General features: G+C 42.1%; 1 protein-coding gene across 1 annotated transcript in view; it reads right to left on the bottom strand.

Moving 5' to 3' along the window:
* The window catches only part of LOC139407179 (protein dispatched homolog 1-like), a 64190-nt gene extending 41792 nt beyond the window's left edge, over positions 1-22398 (bottom strand). Inside the window, exons 1-2 of the mRNA XM_071150714.1 lie at positions 22301-22398; positions 2993-3066 (exon numbers count right to left, since the gene is read on the bottom strand). The gene's annotated coding sequence lies outside the window, so the exon portion shown is untranslated. The remainder of the gene's footprint in view (positions 1-2992; positions 3067-22300) is intronic.
* Between the last annotated feature and the right edge of the window lie 641 nt (positions 22399-23039).

Here is a 23039-nt window from a genome sequence, read left to right on the forward strand (position 1 = left end):
GTTCTCCAAACAGAGGAGAGAGAGCGCTGAAAGAAAGGATGTCTGATCGCTCAAACAGTGTGAAAGATCTTAAATATATATTTAGACAGAAAGTCCCCTTCGTGGCTGCTGTGGGTTCTGGTGAAAACCTCGCCCTATAAATGAGACTTCTGCTTGAGAGATTCCTTCCCCCAAAAAACCCTCCTCCAGAAATAGCCAACTTGTCCCCCCCTCTGCCATGAGTTCTGGTGAAAGTCTCATTCTCTCTCTGGGCCAGCCATTGTTGTGCAGCCTGCTAAATATTTACTTTTCCCAGCTTTCAGAGAGGAGGATGAGAATGTCCCTTTGTACTGGAGGGGTCAGAGACACAGAGCTGGTCCTTCCTGGCACCCAACACCAGAACCAGGCATCTTCTAACTTCAATTACCCCATTAAAACCAGAGGCACAGGCTCTCTGACAGACAGACAGAGAGAGACAGACAGACAGACAGAGAGAGACAGTGACAGACAGACAGACAGAGAGAGACAGTGACAGACAGACAGACAGACAGACAGACAGACAGACAGACAGACAGACAGACAGATAGAGACAGACAGACAGACAGACAGACAGACAGACAGACAGACAGACAGACAGACAGACAGACAGACAGACAGAGAGAGAGAGAGGGAGAGGGGAACCCCTTTCAGAGTTGTTTATATGGGACCACCAGCAGAACTGCCAACACAATAGGCCAAAGATGAGACAAAACAACAGCCAAAATGAATTATAGGGAAGAGTGCTGCCCTAGCTATGAATAGCCTACATCTGCCCTTTGATGAAACCTCTAGGACGGCAAGGAACCCAATAAGGGAAAAGAAAACTCCAATCAGAGTGACCGACCGGGAGTTTCAGAGTTCGGGCATCCGTTACTGAACAAATATACTCACTACACCACCTATGCTGGAGTCAGCGGTGAGGTGTCCAACACAGATGGGATCACTGCCAGAAATAAGCTGTGACTGAGCATTAGGTGAAAAATCTCCTGCTAGGGTTGAATCATTCATGAAGCGGGTAGAGAGGTTGTATGCTTTGTGGGTTTGAACATGTCAAAGCAGAGAGGAGCAGCTCTGGCAGCATGTTGTGGGCCATCTGGTATCTAGACTATCAGTTTACCTCAGGGCTCCATTTGTCTGAAACATCCAAGGCCCTTCATGAAGGTCACACATGACTCAATTTACTCAAAGTCATCTTGCCGACTAACAATTGGCAACTATCTCATACTTTCTCAATACATTCATCAACAAGCTCATCGAGATAGTTGCCAATTGTGTATCAAAATCAACAGATAATAAAAACTTTAAGCAGCCTAGTATATCTTCCTTCCAAGCTGCCACAAATGGGCACAAACAAACTGCTCAAAAGTTCCAGTGTTTCCCCTTGGAGTTCACTGTTTTAAAGCAAATTCTCTGCAATTCTACACATTTTGCAAAGGATTATGCTGGATTCTTATGATATCTGAGTGAATCAAACACTATAACAAAATCATGACATTTTGGGAATTTACAGATTCTCCTTGACTGTCTAGTTTCTATTTTGGTGATTGTTAGTTCTCAAAGATTATCTTAACTTTTTACATAGTTTACATCTGGTTTTAGTCATTTAAGTTTACACTGAAAACATTTTACCATCACAGAAATTATTATATAAAATACATAGAAAAAACACTTTTTTTTGAGTGGCGGCAGCGATTTAGCAGTGGCGGCCCGCCGCTGTTAATTGAATATAAGGAAAACACTGAGCTCGTTACGAAAAAGATACTTCAGCGCTGGCATCAAAAGTGCTTGAGGGCCCAGTACTGTAGATAAAGATTTCAACCCCTTCATAAGCTAATAAACCAGGGTATTACCTGAGGCCTTAGATGATGGAGCAGTTTACAATGCTAAATGATCAAAGCTGTTCCTCGCTGTGACTGCGGCCGTGCCAGAATGTTGCACTTTATAATCAGTGCCTTTCTTCGCAGTCAGACGAGACGGTCAACACAGCTGCTAGGTTCCCTCGCAGGCAGCAGCCATATTTTTACTTAGCTAGCTGCACTGCAACCCCCACCTACGTACACCCCCCACCTCCAACCCCTTAACCCCCATCCCATTCCCTCCAGCTTTGTCTTGGGTACATAAGTGGGCCTTATTAAGAGCAGAATCATTGCAGCTGTGCAGGAAAGGTGTAGAGCATGCAGCTTTGCTCTGAATCAACACCAGACTCTGACATTTTCAAAACAAGCACACATAGCAGACCCAGCTGTTCCATTCTGCTCCTCTCCACCTTTCATACACGCACAGATATTGGACCGCAACACGCAACACTGGCACGCACACAAAAACATACAGACCCACCTGTTTACTCGTCTGATAGACTTTTATGAATCAAAGCGACAGTCAAAGAGAAGGAAAGTGGTCAGTCTGGTCTTCAACATGAACTTGGGAAACCCTCTCGCAAAATGTAACAGTTGTGGGCTTTTTGACATGGCTCTGGAGGTGGTTCAGTGGTTCAGCAGGGCTGCCTGCATGAGCTGCAGGTAAACATGTTCACCTTGTGCTTCTCACTGACCCAGTTGTAGCAAGAGCAGGAAAAAAATAAACTTTGTTTGACTTTTACTGACAGCTTGTCTGGGCACGCCAGACAGAGAGGAATGGGAAAGGGGGAGAGGGTACAATGGAAAGCAAAGTGTATTCACTGTGAAAAACATACTCAGTATCTGATTACATTAAAGTTGGAATCTTTATTATCCAACAGCTCTTTGAAGACAAAGTACTGGTAACTATTAGTTAATGCAAGTTTGTTTATTTTAACTAATGGATTGGTCACTTTTAAAAGTAACTGAAATGTCAAGAAAGAAAATACTGCGTATGTACTTGATTCCGAGGATTTCGACCTGTATCTGTTTATCAGTCAAACATGCATAGTGTTGCAAAGGCGAATGTTTTGCTTCATGTATAAGAGGAAAGAGAAAGATGTAGTAAAATACCTTACCAGGGGAAAGATATTGTCCAACCTAGTGATGTTGTTCATGAATTCAGATTGGAAAGAGCTTCACAATGGGTAAGCTGTAAGAGAGACAAAAATACCAAATTAACCCCCACAGAACAGTTTTTTCTTCCGTTGGGAAATGTGAGGGTCTCTAAGCAAAACTTAATGGAAGTTTCACTCTGGCAATCTCATCATGATGGAGTAACTGGCTCTCAATGGTGATATACTGTACTTCTTCCTTTTTAAACTTGATGGCACAGTATGTTTTATGGCTCCCCAAACAAAGCCAACACTGAGCTGAGCCAGTGTATGCAGCAGACATTACAAAGAAGAACAACCAGAAAGCATGCATGAACTTCATCAGTCCCATATAAAATACCTTTCCAACAAACAAAAAAACATCCTACCTCGACAATTCCAAAGAATTGTGATAGAAACGTTTTAAATCGACCTCACACAGCCTACCTACTCAACAGAAAAAGAAAACTCCCAACAAAACATCCCAAAAAATACTGATTCAAAACAACTCCCAACTCGCAGGCCTGAAAAACCACCAGTGAGGAAAATCACTTTAATTGGAGGAGAAAGGGAAAGGAGAACGTGACATGTTTCCTGGGGGTTTCAAAAGAGCCTCTCCTCAGGACGCTCTCAAGCTAATAGCTGCTCCCCGCCTCAACCACCTTGACCCCCAAGAGGAGGGGTAACAGCAGTCCTGCCACTCTCGGCCCGTTAATAAGGTCACGGAGGTCACGTGAAGATTATAGACACTGGCAGCAGCAGGGCTGTGGAGCCTCTTTCAAAACAGCCTGCCCACTGGCCAGCTTTCCATCCAACCAACGTTCTACCAAGAGGGGTTTGGAGGGAGGAAGGGGGAGGAGAGGAAGCTATTCCTCCCCCTCCCTCCCTTAACGATGATGCCAACAACTATGTGCCTGGGAAAGAGAGGTCCTGGTGCTAGAGGTCCTGGTGCCACTGACTGAACAGAGGGCTATTGAAAGCCAACATGTGGTCCACATCACCAATTACCAAGGTGTGCTGAGATAGCCACAAGAAGATCAAGAGATCTGTAGCAAGTGAAGAAGTGAAATGTGGACAGATTAGTTTTTTGGGGTAAATTGGTGTAAAAACTTTAGGTAACAGGGACATTACCATAATGGACATAAATGTGCAGTCTTCAAGATCCTCAAATTGTTTGACATTCCTTCAATATAAATTCAAGATCTTAATGACTTGACTCATTTTCTAAACAACTTAATTCACACAGTAGACCTAACAGTTCAAAACCTGAACTTCTCTCTGACATAGGCCTACGTCTACATTCACCACAATTCTACATCAATTAGCTTCAATATGTCACTTTTTGGGGCAACCTGACCAAATTCACATAGAAAAGTGTGTTATAGATCTGTCATTCTCATTTAAAACAAGGCTATGTGCACTATTTCTATGCTTCCCATTCTCAAGTTCCGTTTTTTGCGTCTTTTACAGTGGTTTAGATGGTACAATGATTCTCTACACCAGTGGTTCCCAAACTTTTCATAGTCCCGTACCCCTTCAAACATTCAACCTCCAGCTGCGTACCCCTCTCTAGCACAGGGTCAGCGCACTCTCAAATGTTGTTTTTTGCCATCATTGTAAGCCTGCCACACACACACTATACGATACATTTATTAAACATAAGAATGAGTGAGAGTATTTGTCACAACCCGGCTCGTGGGAAATGACAAAGAGCTCTTATAGGACCAATAATAGGACAAATAATAATAATTTATCATTTTGCTCTTTATTTAACCATCTTACATATAAAACCTTATTTTTTAATCGAAAATTGTTTAAAAAATCACCAGAGGTTAATGAGAAGGGTGTGCTTGAAAGGATGCACAGTTGGTTTGTATTGGAGAGAGTCTCAGTCATAAATAATTTTCCACACACAGTCTGTGCATTTATTTTTGTGTTCATGCTAGTGAGGCCCGAGAATCCACTCTCACCTACACTACTGTTAAAAAGTTTGAGGTCACTTAGAAATGTCCTTGTTTTTGAAAAAAAAAGCACTTTTTTGTCCATTAAAATAACATCAAATTGATCAGAAATACAGTGTAGACATTGTTAACGTTGTAAATGACTACTGTAGCTGGAAACAGCTGATTTTTGATGGAATATCTAGATAGGCCCATTATCAGCCAACATCACTCCTATGTTCAAATGGCACGTTGTGTTAGCTAATCCAAGTTTTATCATTTTAAAAGGCTAATTGATGATTAGAAAACCCTTTTGCAATTATGTTAGCACAGCTGAAAACCATTGTGCTGATTAAAGAAGCAATACAACTGTCCTTCTTTAGACTAGTTGAGTATCTGGAGCATCAGCATTTGTGGGTTCGATTATAGGCTCAAAATGGCCAGAAACAAATAACTTTCTTCTGAAATTAAGGCTATTCCATGCGAGAAAATGCCAAGAAAATGAAGATCTCGTACAACGCTGTGTACTACTCCCTTCACAGAACAGCGCAAACAGTCTCTAAACAGAATAGAAAAAGGAGTGTGAGGCCCCGGTGCACAACTGAGCAAGAGGACAAGTACATTAGAGTGTCTAGTTTGAGAAACAGACACCTCACAAGTCCTCAACTGGCAGCTTCATTAAATAGTTCCCGCAAAACACCAGTCTTGTCTCTCAATACAAAAAACTGTGCCATACTTTGCCCCTTGATAACCAGCGCACTTCTGTATGTTGTAAAAGCGTTACATGGTCGCTGCCCATATCATTGCATAGAGCAGAAAATACAAAAAAGTTCAGGGGCCTTGCTTTAACAAAGTTAACCATTTTCACTGTAGTGTCCAAAACGTATTTCAAGTTGTCAGGCATTCCCTTGGCAGCAAGAGCCTCTTGGTGGATGCTGCAGTGTACCCAAGTGGGGTCGGGAGCAACTGCTTGCACGCTCGTTACCACTCCACTATGTCTCCCTGTCATGGCTTTTGCGCCATCAGTACAGATACCAACATGATCAGCAGCTACGTTTGGAATTCCCGCGAGAGATTAACGGTTAATGTGATTGGATGTTAATTATTTGACTAGGCTTTGACATTGTATTGTTATTTCTCTGAACATGGTTTAGTTTCATTTTTGGCAGTGAAACGAGGCTACTCAGGTGAGAAAAAAACCTCACCCAAATGTATAGCCCCGTTGGAAAACATAAATGGACTGTTTGAAAATGTGAAGATAATTTATTTATTTTTTTTAAATGTGAATCACATTTTTATTTGGTGTGCCCCCGACAGACAGCATTGTGCGTACCCCCAGGGAATACCTGCTCTACACTATACTTGCTTGTTTTGTCACAAACTAAAATTAGGCAAACAATTTGAATTTTAGCAACTAGGAAATGGTGGAGCGATTTCTGCAAAATGCATCTTTAAGTTGTTCAACCTGACTTTTTATGGAAACCACTTCTACATTCCATGCTTTTTTCTGTCTCCCAGATATGTAGCCTGCATGTTCTATGCATGTTACTATTTACAACATAGACCATGTGGTCTGTATTAGGAGGGGAAAGGAACATCATTAGCATTTGACAAGGAAAACATCTGGCTTTATTTATTACATCACAAGAAGACAAGCCAAGGTACCAACAAATGCACTAGTTTGCTGAACAATTTTTGAAGGGTAGTAAGAGAGACAATGCTCTATGTCGGCTAAATTTTCTTTACAATTCCAGTATAACATCAGTTGTTTCCTGCGGCAAAACTAACTTGGTCTCTGCTGTTTTGGTACAAAAATGTGTCTGTAAGATCTTTGAGGGTAAAACACTTCCATACTAATTTAGATGAAGTCCTAAACACAGGCCCAATTAATTCACATACATCCTGCTCACAAATTATTTCCATCTCCCCCTGCCTGGTCACTGAACGGCACAGTCCCAGCATGGTGCAAGCCAATTACTTCAATGAGGCTTGGCTTGAGTCACAGTCAGCACTCATTTCCAAAGGAGTCACTCCAATTCACTGGGCAAGTTCAAAACCATGGAATCACTGAGTCCTGTGTACGAATCCTCTTCTGAGAAGTTTGATGTCATTTTAGTTTGATGTAAATGGATGTTTCGGAAAAAACGAGTGTTCTTTACATTTGAGCTCAATTCGGGGAAATTATCCTCTTAAGCTGAGCAAGAAAGCCTGTTGATTTAGACAACAAAACCATCACCCAGAGTATTTACTTTTGCGATGACAACCCAAGGGGAGGAATTCGGGCAACGACTGTTTATCACAGGCTCATTTCCTTTGAGTGAAGGGCATCCTCAGACACCAGTGTGTCTCCCTTATTCCCGCGCCTCAGGGTCTGATCGGATCCTCTGGTCGTGTTTAACACAAGCATTTTGCAGATACATACCCGCACAAATCCAAAGCCGCATTTGTCAACCATTGCCTTGGCAACAAAACCCCGGGAGGACAGAAGAATATAGAAAAATAACAAATCACCCAGTCTGCTGAAGGAGAATGAAGGTGGTTGGGGGTTCAAAACAAGTAATGACATGAGAAAACTGTTCACTTCTAAATCATAAACGTGGCTTACATTGGAGTTTCCAATGGCATGAATAGATTCCAAAACTCTTCTTGTTTTTAGTTCGAAGACGCCGCAGTATTTGGTCTCCTCCACCACTGAGTAAAGGTAGGCCTATGCCTATATCAACTCCTGAAAGCTTTTGTGGAAAAGACGGACTACCATTGAGGAAAAAGTAATCCCCTTTTTGCTTTCAAAGATCTTTTTCCCCATTTTTGTTTTACATTTGAGTAATGAGTCATAGACATTTGGATTCCTGCTGGCTTACTGTCTTATTCTATTCAACATGGACGTCTCTCTCAATTGTATTGGATCAAAGTTCAAATGTTTTTTCTTTCAAGAAAACTCCAAAAGCCAAAGCAACCTCTGCTATAGGATCAACTATACTGAGCAAAAACCCAGGCAGGCAGCCTTGAGAGAACATCTCCCAGGATCTATGCCAAGAAGCCCTGCTCTTCCTCCCCTCCATTCGCTGACTTTTGCTCTGAGCATGCTATGCTGCGAATTTACATGCAAGCTAAACTCAATAAGTATAACAGAAACACATGAAAGAGCACTTAAGATGCATTTTCCTAAAGTGCTTAACAACCAAAGACAGGGGGAAAAGCAAAGCCCAGAAAGCAGATTAGCAACCGCAGCCCTTTCTGGAGAGCTGCCAAGAAACATCTCTGCGCTGCGCCTTATTTCAGCTGTTCAATTTCACGCTAGATACGTAAATTGCTTCTGAAACTCACACTGTACACGGTATGGGACTAGGTTTTAGGACAGGAAGAAATAGGATCGGATGACATGGGGATATCAACATGGGAAATCTGCAGTGATGAAAGCACAGTGGGGAGAGGCAACACCAAAGCCAAAGTAGGCTGAGTAATCCTCTAAACAAATCAAATAATGGCAGGATGAAAAGGGGGAGTAGCGGACACCCTTTGGAGTAAAATCAGCCCTAAAACTAAATCCCCAGTATTGAATCTGTGAACTACTAAAATACCTTGAGACCAACACACACACACACACACACACACACACACACACACACACACACACACACACACACACACACCTTCATTCTTTACTGGGCGGAACAGCTATTAGCAAAGTTGCCTATGGATTATCTGTAAAGATAAAGAGATGAATAGAGTTACCAGACAAGCAAATATTGGGTCTGGGACCCATTCTTGTCTCACAATGCCTACTAGCCTATATCATTATCAGGTGACATAACATCATTTTAAGAGGACTTTTGAAGGAAGGGCATACAAATCTACATCTCTGCCAAACCCAGAGCTCTCATCAAAAAGAAAACGACTTATCAGCTTAACCGCCCCAGCGTTCATTTTTTCCACCACGTCCAGAACAATCAACAAACCATGACACATGTACTATTAGGAAGCCAATGTTAGGTCATGGCCTATGTTATGTGTACTGTTCGATTCAAGTTTAATATCAAACATTTGAGTGACTGATTTACCAGTTATCCGCTCCCACAACACATACATTTAGCTATCTGTTTTTCTCACACAGCAAGGCTCCCATAAAAGGGTTCCCAAATTTCTTTGCAGTGAAATTACAAATAGGTGTCACAACGTGTTCATTGACATGGAGCGCCCTGCAGCTGTTCCTGTGCATACTGATGGTGTTTGTGTTCCCAGGAGATGCAGACAAAGCGCTTCCAGGTCGTCCTCTAACCTGCCTTCTCATTACTAAAGGTCAGGATATTTGAACACAACAATGACCTGCAGCCTCTAGGGACTCAGGGGGCTGCGAAGCTCAGCCAGAGGCAGTGTTTGACTAAAGGTTCTCAATCCAACCCATCCTTCACTGCTCACTTTCATTTACTGTGGTCGTCCATCTTAAGTTGGCCTAAGACGTCGTACCCCTGTCGGCCATTCTATTGTGACATAAATCCTCCTCCCGTTACCCTTCTAAGGTACTTATTAGGCACTTAATGGTAAGTAATCACACATAAATTCCAAATAAGTGCCTAAGATAGATTTAGGGCGCTTGGAGGGTTTTGTCCCAGGCTGTTGTGTTCAATCAAACCAGACCAAAAGATGAGATTGGGTGGAAACTCAGGGGCACGATACATTTCCTTGGATAAGGGGGCCTAATAATGACTTCCTGGCATCCTGCATTTAAAGAAAAAACAAAACACAAAAGCACACTACACAATGCTGCGAAACAGCGTTTTATCGAGGCTTCTAATACTAGGACTATACTGCAATCCGTTTTTAGGGTTATGGAGATGTAGAGTGGAAGTCAACATCTGGTTTTTGTAGTCCACGCCTCTGGCCTGACAGTCTCTCTGACTCAATCAAGGAGAGGAACCATTTGGCAATGCTCTGAGGCCCACCCCTCGGCTGCCTGTCTGTCCCATCCTCCCTACTTCTGGTCCTCTACTTCAGGATCATGTGAAAAATCCCAATTACCAGGAAACACGAGAAGCACACGTGGTTGTACGTGAACTTGGAATATGCAAAACACCGCGGCCGTTAACAAGAGCCATGTTGAAATGTGATAGACTGCGTCAGCAGGTCGTAAAACCCTCTCAAGATCAATGTAATTATGGAAGCTTACACACAGACTTTCCGGATAAGCGGGAGGAGAGGTTTGCACGTTCTGCCAAACCCTTTAAAACCAAACAAGTGGAAGGTCTCCCCAGCTGCCTTCCATCAGCTACAATAATAGTGAGTAAAAAACGTCCAAAACACCTGGAGGAGGGTGTCAACAAACACCCCTTATTCCAGGCCAAAGTGATGCACTCCATAAATCCTTTTGATTAGCTACAGTAGCGTGGCTAGGTGCCACTTAAATCAAACCGAAAGGGGAAGTCGCTCTGACCTTGAGCTTTGGAAGTGTCATTTAAGTGATCATTACAAAAACAAAGCTGGTTCTGTTTCTGGATGGAGAGAGGGACGGAAAGAGGCAACCCTGGGGGATGAAATTCAAAGCATGATTATGAAAATAACACCCATTGTTTGAAGCCACCATAGTAAAAATGGGGAGACACGTTTTAGAATATTCTTAGATTTTTTCTCTCCAAAAATAACAGGAAGCTCATGTTTCCACACTCAAAACAATAGATAAAATGAACCAGAAGGGTTTTGAATTGATTAACCAGCGATTGGTGACCAGTGACCTTTGAGAAGTTTCTTGTCAAACAAAATGACCTGCTCTATATTAACAAAAATGACAGAGTAAAATAGGAAAATATTACTTGAAGAAGTGAGCTCTAAAAACAAAGTTAAACTAAAATTATTTGAACACATAGGCCTACTCCATCATTCAACTGGATGATCAATGAAAAAGTCACAACTTCCATGAATAAGAATGTGATTGACCCTGGAGATGAAGCACATATTTCCAAGCTAATGGCAACCAGTGGATTCGCTGTGAGGTAATAAAAGAAGAGGTGATCCAGTTGGTCTCCAGGGGTCCATCCAATCCCTGTGTTTACAGTACAGGAGGGATGGCATAACTCAGGCCTGGGTACAAGCAGACAAATCACAAAGGCCAGTCTCCCGTTCTAACGCTTGGTAGCACGCCAGGTCCACAGAGAAAAAGAGGGTGGTCTGGCCGGCTGTAGGAACCGCTGCAGATGGCTACAAGGTTCCACAACAGTCTAATGAGAACAGATGCAGTGCCAAAGGCGGGGTGTGATAACCTAGAGGAGCCCACGTCAAGGGCACCAACAGGGAACAGTCCGTCAGCGTTTACCCTCACCAATGAGGAAATCAGCCGTTCTTCCCTGTTATCACTTACGTAGACATGGGTGGACTGAGGAGAGAAAGAGAGGAAATAAAGTCAATCTAAAGTCAAGGCCAAAAGGCATCATCCTATCAGATTTCCATTAAACTACTATTTCCCTTTACTGTTCACTCCAAACTCTGATATCTGAAGGAGGAAGAGGAGTAGTAGGAGGAATGAGATTAATATTGCCTTCATTTAACAGGGTACCCCATTGAGAACACATTATTTTTTTCCAGTAACGACCTGGCCATCTCTGGAGCTCAGGGCTGGGAGAAAGCAAGCAGCTCCTCCACAACACAATCAGGGTCCAGACAGAGCATATAATGGGGATTGAAGAGCTGCCAGTGCTCCAGAGAATCCCATTTAGTAAACACTGACACAAGGCCCTGACTGTGGCTTAACCAGAGCTCCCTCTTTAACGAAAAAAATAACCCCAAAGCCGGGAGCTGGGCAACGTCATGTCATCCACTTTACTGAGCGAGGCTGAGCTGCCGTTCCACCAGGAATCCAAAACAAAATCAGCATCAGTTTAACGCAGTACTAAAAAAAGAGAGAAGACCTTTGAAGTTTTGACTGTTACCCTTACGGGCTACCATTTCCCCATCATATGTTGCCTTTTATTGGAACCTGTCTGCTGAATGTGCTTTTTAATCAATCGCTAAAACACATCCAAAAATATTTGAATTCCATTGGTTGATATATAAACATTTCTGGTTGTCTATCAATCAAACTCTACCAAACAGTCAGCTCACAGTAGTGAAATGAAACACACAGTTTCAAACCACAATTAAATTAAATACTTCAGTTCAACGAAAATATTGGCTACTGCAATCAAAACCAGTATTCCTCTGAGGGGATGGAACGCAAGCTAAATCATTTGTTTGGCAGTCGCTGTGCCTTTTAACTCAATGTATGGAAAGGCTCAGACTTTACAAAGGTCTCTGTTGACTGAAACAAAATAAATGGATTAAGTTGAACCCAAAGCCTTCCCATCCCAGTCCCACCTTCTGTATGGTGACCAAATCAGCAGGCCCTCAGGGGGACTTTGGGCCCCGTCCAAGACTCTTGCGTACAGAGAGCCACTTCCCACCCTCATGGTTCTCTCTGGTTTGTGTCAGTCTAATGAACAGTTTCTTAATTGTTTGGAGCCAAGAACATGGAACTCTGGGAAGATTTACAGCACAGAGAGCGAGGGGGAATAAAATCCCACTCCTAGGTTCTGGCCAGCGAATACGGCTTACATTTGCAATTTTTTTCAATTTAACTCTTATTGAATTAAGAGTTCAGACTCTTGGACACCTTTCAGTAGAAAACGTAGAGGACTAAAGCACTGACATTTTTCTTAAAGGCTTCAGCTCAGACGTGATGAATGATAGGAGCCTGGTTATGAAAGAGAAGTTTCAGGCTATGAATCAGCAATGGAGAGGGCAAACAGGTTAGGGCCCCGTCTGGCCACGATAAGAGCAACAGCAGAAGAGGCCTCTGCTTTGGTTGGGTCTCTGACATGATCATTAGGACCATGTTTCCATCAACACAGTTTCTGAATTATATCACTAGGCATATTCTAATTGGTCTCCATGGTATTACTCGGGCAGCCCGGATGCCAAAAAGAACCAACGAATGAGGGTTCAGTCAAACAACGCAGGTATAGTGCAGAAATTCCATTGAAATTCCACTGCTGGGAACAGACATTTTCAGAAAATATCTTAAAAACCAAAAATAGTTGGATATTCATTGAGAGTTCCGCCATTTTGGGACTACCAGATGATATATTAATGAAATGATTTGAAAAAGCCTATGTAACTTCATCATTAGTTTCACCAAACTGAGGCCATCTCATGATGATCTATACTCAAGCTAATTGCTATTTTGAAAGTCTGCATGTGATGCTGCCGTTTGACTCCGGCACACAGGGAGTGAGAACAGACTTTGGGCATATGTCTCCATGCTTTAGCTGCTGGGGCCAGCAGGCTCTCTAGCGTCCTCCATATACCCACATAGACCCAACTGTTTTGGCAGAGAAACCAGCGACAGTAATCAGAAAATGCATCCTTGACCCTGTCACCAAACACCTCTTCCAAACATGCTTCCCGCAAGGGGAGGAGGATGGAGGGCTCTCAGCCTCAGGGCAGGTTTTTGAACCCAACCTACTGACCGATCAACCTCAAGTTTATTGAATAGGCGCCCTTATTATTTTAGGTTCCAACAGGTCTTGTTTGTGACTGACTACGTCACACATTTTCATATCTGAGTGAGGGGCCTATCCTGCAGACAGACTCATCCCCTCAAACCCCAGAGGCAAGAGACAGTCCTCTGACATGGGAGTCCAAATACCAAAGTTTTTCCCCACTTTGGTTTGCTTTATTATCGTTCTTGTTTTTTTTTGTTCATTTTTAGGCTCATGTTAAGCAGGCAGATATAGTGCACAGGGTTTTTATTTATATTGATGCATCATGGGGAATATAAGGTCATAAGTCTCAATGTAAACGGACTGGGGAGTGACATCAAGAGAAGTAAGGTAATAGCAAAGATGAAACGGGAGGGCGGTGACATACTATTCTGGCAGGAAACGCACTTATCCACACCTGAACACGAGAAACTCAAGAAAATGGGATATGGGAACACTTTTTTTTCTTCTTACAAAATGGGAAGAAGGGGAGTTGCAATCTTGATCCCAAATTCAGTTAATTTCGAGTTTATGTAGAAATTAAAGACAAGGAGGGTAGATTGATACTTGTTAAATATAAACTGGATAACCAGGAAGTTATATTATTTAATGTATACGCATCCCCGGGGAGTGACATGGTCTTCTACAGGAAGGTGTTTGATTTAATTGCCACAGAAACCTCTGGCACTCTTATCTGTGGAGGAGATTTTAACACGATTTTAAACTCTAAATTTGACAACACAAATCAAAATAGGAAAATGAGTCTAGTTGCTAAAAATATGAATAGGATATTGCAGGATTTAGGACTGCTTGATGTATGGCGTGACACCCACATGACAGATACGGATTATACTTTTTACTCATCCCGCCACACTGAATACTCTAGGTTTAGACTACTTTTTCATGTACAATGCAGATAGACACAGCTTAAGGATTGTAGGATCGGGCAGAGCGACTTATCAGGTCATAATGGAGTTTACCTAACTCTACACCTTGATAGCAAACCAATAAATACTATATCGTCTCAAAGAAAACTGTGAAGGACCTCGGCGTTACTCTGGACCCTGATCTCTCTTTCGACGAACATATCAAGACTGTTTCAAGGACAGCTTTTTTACATCTACGTGACATTGCAAAAATCATAAATGTTCAGCCCAAAAATGATGCAGAAAAATGTATCCATGCTTTTGTCACTTTTTCGAGTAGACTACTGCAATTCTCTACTTTCCAGCTACCCGGATAAAGCACTAAATAAACTTTAGTTAGTGCCTAATACGGCTGCTAGAATCCTGACTAGAACCCAAACATTTGATCATATTACTCCAGTGCTAGCCTCCCTACACTGGCTTCAGTGCAAGGGCTGATTTCAAGGTTTTACTGCTAACCTACAAAGCATTACATGGGCTTGCTCCTACCGATCTTTCCAATTTGGAAAGTAGTTTGCAAACAGCTGGAGGCAGGGCTTCCTCCTACAGAGCTAAATTTTTATGGAATGGTCTGCCTACCCATGTGAGAGACGCAGACTTGGTCTCGACCTTTAAGTCGATATTGAAGACTCATCTCTTCAGTAGGTCCTATGATTGAGTGTAGTTTGTCCCAGGGGTGTGAAGGTGAATGGAAAGGCACTGGAGCAACGAACCGCCCTTGCTGTCTCTGCCTGGCCAGTTCCCCTCTCTCCACTGGGATTCTCTGCCTCTAACCCTATTACAGGGGCTGAGTCACTGGCTTACTGGTGCTCTTCCATGCCGTCCCTAGGAGGGGTGTGTCACTTGAGTGGGTTGAGTCACTGACATGGTCTTCCTGTCTGGGTTGGCGCCCCCCCTTGGGTTGTGCCGTGGCGGAGATCTTTGTGGGCTATATTCGGCCTTGTCTCAGGATGGTAAGTTGATGGTTGAAGAAATCTCTCTATTGGTGTGGGGTCTGTGCTTTGGCAAAGTGGGTGGGGTTATAGGCCTGTTTGGCCCTGTCCGGGGGTATCATCGGATGGGGCCACAGTGTCTCCTGACCCCTCCTGTCTCAGCCTCCAGTATTTATAATGCAGTAGTTTATGTGTCAGGGGCTAGGGTCAGTCTGTTAGATCTGGAGTATTTCTCCTGTCTTATCCAGTGTCCTATGTCAATTTAAGTATGCTCCCTCGAATTCTCTCTTTCTCTCTCTCTCTCAGAGGACCTGAGCCCTAGGACCATGCCTCATGACTACCTGGCATGACGACTTCTTGCTGTCCCCAGTCCACCTGGCCGTGCTGCTGCTCCAGTTTCAACTGTTCTGCCTGCGGCTATGGAACCCTGACATGTTCACCGGAGGTGCCACCTGTCCCAGACCTGCTGTTTTAAACTCTCTAGAGACAGCAGGAGCGGTAGAGATACTCTCAATGATCGGCTATGAAAAGCCAACTGACATTTGCTCCTGAGGTGCTGACCTGTTGCACCCTCGCTGTGATTATTATTACTTGACCATGCTGGTCATTTATGAACATTTGAACATCTTGGCCATGTTCTGTTATAATCTCCACCCGGCACAGCCAGAAGAGGACTGGCCACCCCTCATAGTCTGGTTCCTCTCTAGGTTTCTTCCTAGATTTTGGCCTTTCTAGGGAGTTTTTCCTAGCCACCATGCTTCTACACTTGCATTGCTTGCTGTTTGGGGTTTTAGGCTGTGTTTCTGTACAGCACTTTGAGATATCAGCAGATATAAGAAGGGCTATATAAATACATTTGATTTGATATATGGAGACTTAATACAAGCATGCTGAATGATCCAGCATTCAAGGAATCAATAAAGACAGAATTGAACATCTATCTGGAGAATAATGATAACGGGGAAGTATCTCCTGCTACATTGTGGGATGCAGCTAAGGCAGTTATTAGAGGAAAGATCATAGCCACATCTCTCAAGAAAAAGATTAAAGCACAAAAACCGCTGAAATTACAGGAAACATTAAGAAACTTAGAACGATCTCATAGTTAATACAAAGACCCTCTTATATTACGAGAGATTCAAAAGGTAAAACAGGAAATTTACCAGATTTATAGAGAAGAAGTGAAAAAGCATTTGATTCAGTGGGATGGGATTACCTATTCCAAGTTATGGAAAGATTTTCTTTCAACAAAGAGGTGATACAGTGCATCAAAACACTGTATTCATGTCCGACTGCTATAATAAAGATAAATGGACATTTGTCATGAACGATAAAATTAGAGCGAGGGGCAAGACAAGGCTGTAATCTTTCACCCACGCTCTTCTCCTTGTACCTCGAACCATTAGCACAGGCAATAAGACAGGACCCAACCTTAGAGGGAATAACAATAAGAGGCAGTGAACATAAGATATGCATGTATGCTGATGGCGTTCTGTTATTCCTTAAAGACCCAGGCTCAAGTGTACCTAGATTGATGGATGTTTTACAAACATTTGGAACATATTCAGGGTATGTGCTTAACGTACACAAGACCCAAGCCCTAGTATATAATTATACCCCACAGGAAGAGCTGAAGAATAGGTATAACTTCACCTGGACCTCCTCATCCATTAAATATCTGGGAGTAAATTTACCAAAAGATACACTCAAACTTTATGACGTGTATTACGATCACATCAACAAGAAAGTATATGATTACCTAGACAGGTGGAATTCACTTCCCTTAGATCTTAGTAGTATAATTGAAACAAGCAAAATGAACATCCTGCCAAGGTTACTGTATTTGTTCCTGCCCATAGAAATCCCGCCTAAACAGTTTAGGGAATGGGATAAACGGATATCAAGGTTTATCTGGAACAGTAAGAGACCAAGAACTACATATACAACATTACAATTACCAAACAACTGTGGGGGTATGGCCTTACCAAACCTAAAAGATGATTTTGTGATCTCCAATTGAGACCTCTGGTGTGTTTGTGCAATTCACAATATGAATCCAAATGGAAAGACATGGAGACTACTTTGACAGAGATTCACAAAACTGACTGTATGGGTAACAAGGACATGGTAATAGAAATATACAATAGACAAAATCAATGGATTCATTTTGTTCTTAAGACATGATTTAGTGTAGTTAAGCAAAATAATTTAGACAGAGCGGTCAAACTGCTGAGTTGGCCCGCATACGACCCCAGCTCAGTCCTGCAATTCAGGATAGCAGATTTAAACAATGTACGCAGAAAGGCATCACATCATTCAGTACAATTATAAGGAATGGGAACCTAGATAACTTCCAGGACCAAAGTAAAAAAACATGGCTTGGATAAACAAGATTTTTACAGATACCTACAAGTCCGACACTATTTCTTAAGGGAGATAAAAGTGACTGACCCTCGAGCACCTCAAATGAATCCAAGTATTCAGTAACGCATACAACTTGGGGAGTAACAAAAAAACTACTTCAAATCTTACTTGGGTATTCAATCCTCAAAGAAATATTCTACAAACTATATTAAAAAGAAATGGGAGGAGGAACTTGACATTGAAATAACTGATGAAACATGATAGAACATCTTAGAGACTCAACATAGCTCCACCAACTCCAGGTCATGTAGAGAATTCTGTTGGAAGAATGTTATTTCTTCATAACACCTAAACTGAACTCAAAACAGGCTGGCTCCCTACACCGTTGTTGGAGAGAATGTGGGCTATCAAGGGTGGATCACTCTCATATCTTCTGGTCCTGCTCCGCAATCAAAACTTACTAGGGAGAAATAAGATCGAACATTGGAAAAATAATGGGATTTGACATAGAACAAACATTAATTTCTTTGTACTTGGGTGAAATACCTGATGACTTACACAATAGAGAAAAGTACCTCTTGAAGGTCCTACTGGCAGCCAGTAAAAAGGCTTTCACTAGGAAATGGCTACAAAAAGACTCTCCCACAGTGACACAATGGATAGACATTGTAAAAGAAATACACCATGTGAGCGTATGACCTTTGCTTTAAGAACTCAAGAAAAGAGAGGCCAGGAATACTGGGGAAAATGGGTTTCGTACTTGAAAATGGTCTAATTCAAAGATGATGTCAATGTAACTAATATGACTAGTATGATGTGCGCTGTAACTGACAGATCTTTTTTGTTCTTTTACTTTACTTTATTTGTATTTTCTTTGTGTTCCTCAATAAAAACTAAGTATAAAAAAATGTTTAAAAAATATGACTACAAAGAAATATAGACCCATCAGCGTGAAATGTTGAAACCTCAGGAAATAAACTTCCTCTGAAAATAGAGGCAAAACACAATCACTTCTAAACTTAAGTGCATTTCATTTTAAGTTTGTAAAAAGAGGCAAAACCCCTGCATCCTGAAGTCACTTGGAAATCAGATGCAAGGTGCTGAGAAGGCCTCTTTAATGAGTTACATATTCCATATGCACGCCATTACTCAGCATGGCTTCCACTGATTCCTATGGGGACCTGACCTTTCCTCACTAATGGGCTCTCACAGAGCACCTTTTCAAAGTTTGCTGGTGTGTGTGTGTGTGTGTGTGTGTGTGTGTGTGTGTGTGTGACCACAGGTCATTGAGGTCAATGACCCTATTAAGATGTTACAAGTACAGTATGACAAATCAGTTTAGAGCTTTTTCAATACTGGAACAATAACCTACTGCATATCCAAGATGTTTGCAAAAACTTTGAAAGAATGTAAATAGCAGAATATCTGCTACCGGAGTTTTAGGTAGAATATTTCATGCAGGGAATCAATGTAAAACGTATTGAAAGCATTTAAAAAAAATGGTTCAAAGAAAGTTGCATCTTTCTGATCTCTCTTTGAGGTCAGTCCACCTGAACTGCATTATTTATTTCCCCCGCTTTTTTTCCTGGAGAAAAGGGGAGGGTGATGGTTTGCAGCAATGGTCAATTTAAAAGTCAGATTGCCATATATTACAATAATGTGCTCTGACAACTCTATTGACTCCAGTCCACATTTTTGGGGAAATAAAATAATGGAACTAATACTCAACACCTGTTCCTTTTCAGCATCCCCAGTATATCAAATATGCAAACAGTGACAGCTGCGCCGCAGACTGAGATAGCAGAACCGGGCAATGAGAAAGACAGAGCCATGCGTTGTTCTCTCTGCTTTATCTTGTGGGCCCAGGTCAAATAGCTGAAAACAGAGTGTAATGGTTAAGTCAGTAATATTTAACATGTGGCTTTTGAAGGAACAGCACGCACTATCGATTTCTCCCATCTAAGCGGAGATTCAGAGAAGCAGCCCTATCAGCAGCCTGGCTTCAATTATGGGCTCCATAAAGCCCAGTGATAGAGCTGGTGTGATGTACAGCCTGGTAGATGCCAGGATCCATCCCATCCACCGGCATGCCTGCTGACGACACACATGCCATCGTACCAGGTGAATGCTAAGGGAAGTTGAATACAGAGATTGTCAAGCTAGGACAGGTTTATGGGTTAGTGAGGTGACAAGATGGTGCTCTCTCGCTCTCAGTAATGAGGACAGCGTCTAGAAATGAATATCATAAACTTCAGACTAGATTTGATGGAGGGATTCATTACACTGTAACTAAAGGTTAAAGACAAGTAGATGTGAAAGCAGTTAAAGGGACTGTGGAATTCTTCCACATTTAGGACAGGAGAGGAAAACAGCTCTAAAGAGTGACAGTTGAATATAATACTATCAGTTATATAAATGTATCAATCCAGTTCCACTACCTTCAAACCCATTTGTAAGCACAGGCCAAGAGCCTCTACAAAGAATGGTGAAATGACTCAGACTTAAGACTTCCGTTCAACTTACTTTGTATGTATTTGTCATGCAGTCGATAGCTACTTTGCTGAGGTCAAAGTATCACTAAGAGTAGGCTTTGCCTCCAAAGCCACTGGTTTGAAGTTGAAGGGTCATGAACTTACAGGGGAACTTCAGGATGACTTGACTAAGGCCTATATACAATTGAACTACTCCAATCTCAGTCCCATCTGACAGATGAAGTCATGCAATCTTACTCATTCTTGGTATTTCCAATAACCAAGGGATATTTCAGTAGTTATTCCAATCAGTTCTACTACACAAAAGACTGAACTCTACATTACTCTATGACCTTTACTTCAACAGCATTGGGCTGGCAATGACTAAGCGGTTAATACAAGCACTGTTTCAGTTTGACGTCTCTACAGGGAGATTAGACAAGGCAATGTGTATGATTCAAGTGGGAGCAGGGATTGGATTCGCCCGTCTCTCTCTCATCTAAATGTAAGAGCCAATGATGCGTTATAGATGGTAAGAGTGTAGTCAAGCCTTTAGTGGAACCAACCAGTCTGTTTTACCCATGTCACCACTAGATGGAAGATGTTAAACATAACTTCAATGGGGGGGGGGGCTACTGAAAATGACAGAGGCACCCACCAGAGCCTTTTCTTATATTTCAAATTACAGTAAGAGCACATTCAGCACATACAGTAAGAGCACATTCTTAGATTTCTGAGAATGCTGATAGCTCCAGATTGCCACTGGTGCATATTCATGCAGCAGTAAAAAAAAAATGAGGCCAACAGCAGGTGTCCAGCCCAGTTGTCAGAGGATGGCAGGGGTGGAACAGGGATGGAACAGGGGTGGAACAGGGATTGGAAAGAGACCCTTCCGAGATGCTCCTCCTATAGGACAGGACAGCACTCAGATAGTCCAGACAGAAGAACAGTAACAGTCTAGATGTGCTCTGAGCTGGAGCTGGCCAAGCATGCTAAACTCAAGAGGAATTTACAGTCAAGGCCACAGTCCACACAGCAGTCAACAAAGCTGCAGTTGTCTTTTATAAGGATGAGCCATTCCAAAGCCCTGACCTGCTCAATTTAACCATAAGAGTTTCACCGGGATATATTAGTTATTCATAAAACATCTATTGACGGATTAAATAGATAAGCAGATTCAAAACAAAACTTTTGGTCTTACAAATCTTCTAAATAAGTGGCTCTGGTGGTGATTTACTCTCCCTCTGATAATTGAAACATGCATTAATTGATTATGCTACAGGCCTTTTAATGTTTGACATTCCACAATAAGACACAATCCATCTTCCAACATATAAAAAAACTAACTATCCTTTGACATACTTCATCCTTTGGGTGACATTTTCTTCAGAGCACCTGGACACTCAGGCCTCAGTGGCCTGGAGGCAGCATTTTAAGGCCTGGGGCAGTAAACAGGTCACAGTTCCCTGAGGACCACCTCCAGTATCTGAGTGTGGAAAACTTTAACCCCCGCTATCCTATCCACCAGCCAGGATGGGCTCCCCTCCTCTCACTTAAGTCGCTCACAGTCCCTACAGCCAGTCATGAGTATATCTCTGAGTTTATGCCTTTTGCAGATACATATTTTTTTTGTCCCTTTCTCCATAAAATACTCAGGGCTGAACACATCTGTTTTTCTATCCGAATTTTTATTTTGTTGGTTCAGTTAACTTGATGTTCATAAAGAACAAGTAAGAAAAATACAAATGCATTGGTTTCGGATGCAACTGCCAAAAATATTGGCAAAACTTGGCAAATGATTTATTCTCCCCCCCAACCAGAAATATGAAATCATAGCAGTGTTTTCCCTTCTACCATAGCTTCTCACACACTCTCTTTTGTTTAGTTAGCATTTGAGCACCCCCTTGTGGGAATTGTTGAAAACTGCTCAATTATGTGTGGATTCTATCACCTGAGACCATTCCAGAGGTCTATCGTTTTGAATTAAAAACATTTTCAGGATTAAAATACAAACATACTCCATTAGGCTAAACAATGAAACAATGTTGTGAAGTCTAAGCCTAACTTAGGACCTCTATTAGGTCATGACTGGCTTGTGTGTATTAATGTGAAACATGCAAGGGGGAGTGTCTAACTTATTAAAAGGTACTTACTGGGAATTCTCAGACCATGTCAGAATGTAGCCTAATCTCCGGGCTCTGGCCTCCAGTTCTGACAGCATATGATCTCAGTCCACTGGCTTCCTGAATCCCTGATAAAAACATGACATTGACAAAGAGTTCTAATCAGTGGAGTATTCTGGGATTCTCTGTGGAGAACCACATTCTCCAACCTTGGTTGGAAGGCTAGGCTATATAACAAAAATACTGTATAATACATATTTCAGTGACATGAGCAAATAAGGGAACATTTCTAGAAGAAAAGAAGGGATCAGCATTCCTCTTAAGTCACATATTTAAGCCGATATAGCCTAAGTTCAACTGCAAAAACAACACTTTATGTAAAGCATTGCAACCATTATCACTACTGTTTCACATTAGATGTATATAAGAATTCAATGTTGACCATTTAAGAAACTAAACCACCTCCTCCATTGAGTTGCATGCAGAATCCACTCGTTTTGTTTCTCAGCTGATGCTGGTTGTTTCCTTTCCAGCTCTTTCAGAGACTGAAGTGGAGACAAAAGTAAGCCTACCCATACCCAAATATCTAGTTTTCAGAATTATGTTCAGAGACCAGGATCTAAAATTAGGCCTACCCCATTCTGTTCTCAACTATCGGTCTGTGATGAAATAGGCTGGCCATTCTCATCCTAACATCTTTATCTAGAGGGGGTGAAAAATGGGGTCATCCAGCAACAGTGTCGGCAACTGGATAGTGTGCAACCCCAGG

Source organism: Oncorhynchus clarkii, chromosome 4 (assembly GCF_045791955.1).
Source record: "Oncorhynchus clarkii lewisi isolate Uvic-CL-2024 chromosome 4, UVic_Ocla_1.0, whole genome shotgun sequence".
Taxonomy (NCBI): domain Eukaryota; kingdom Metazoa; phylum Chordata; class Actinopteri; order Salmoniformes; family Salmonidae; genus Oncorhynchus; species Oncorhynchus clarkii.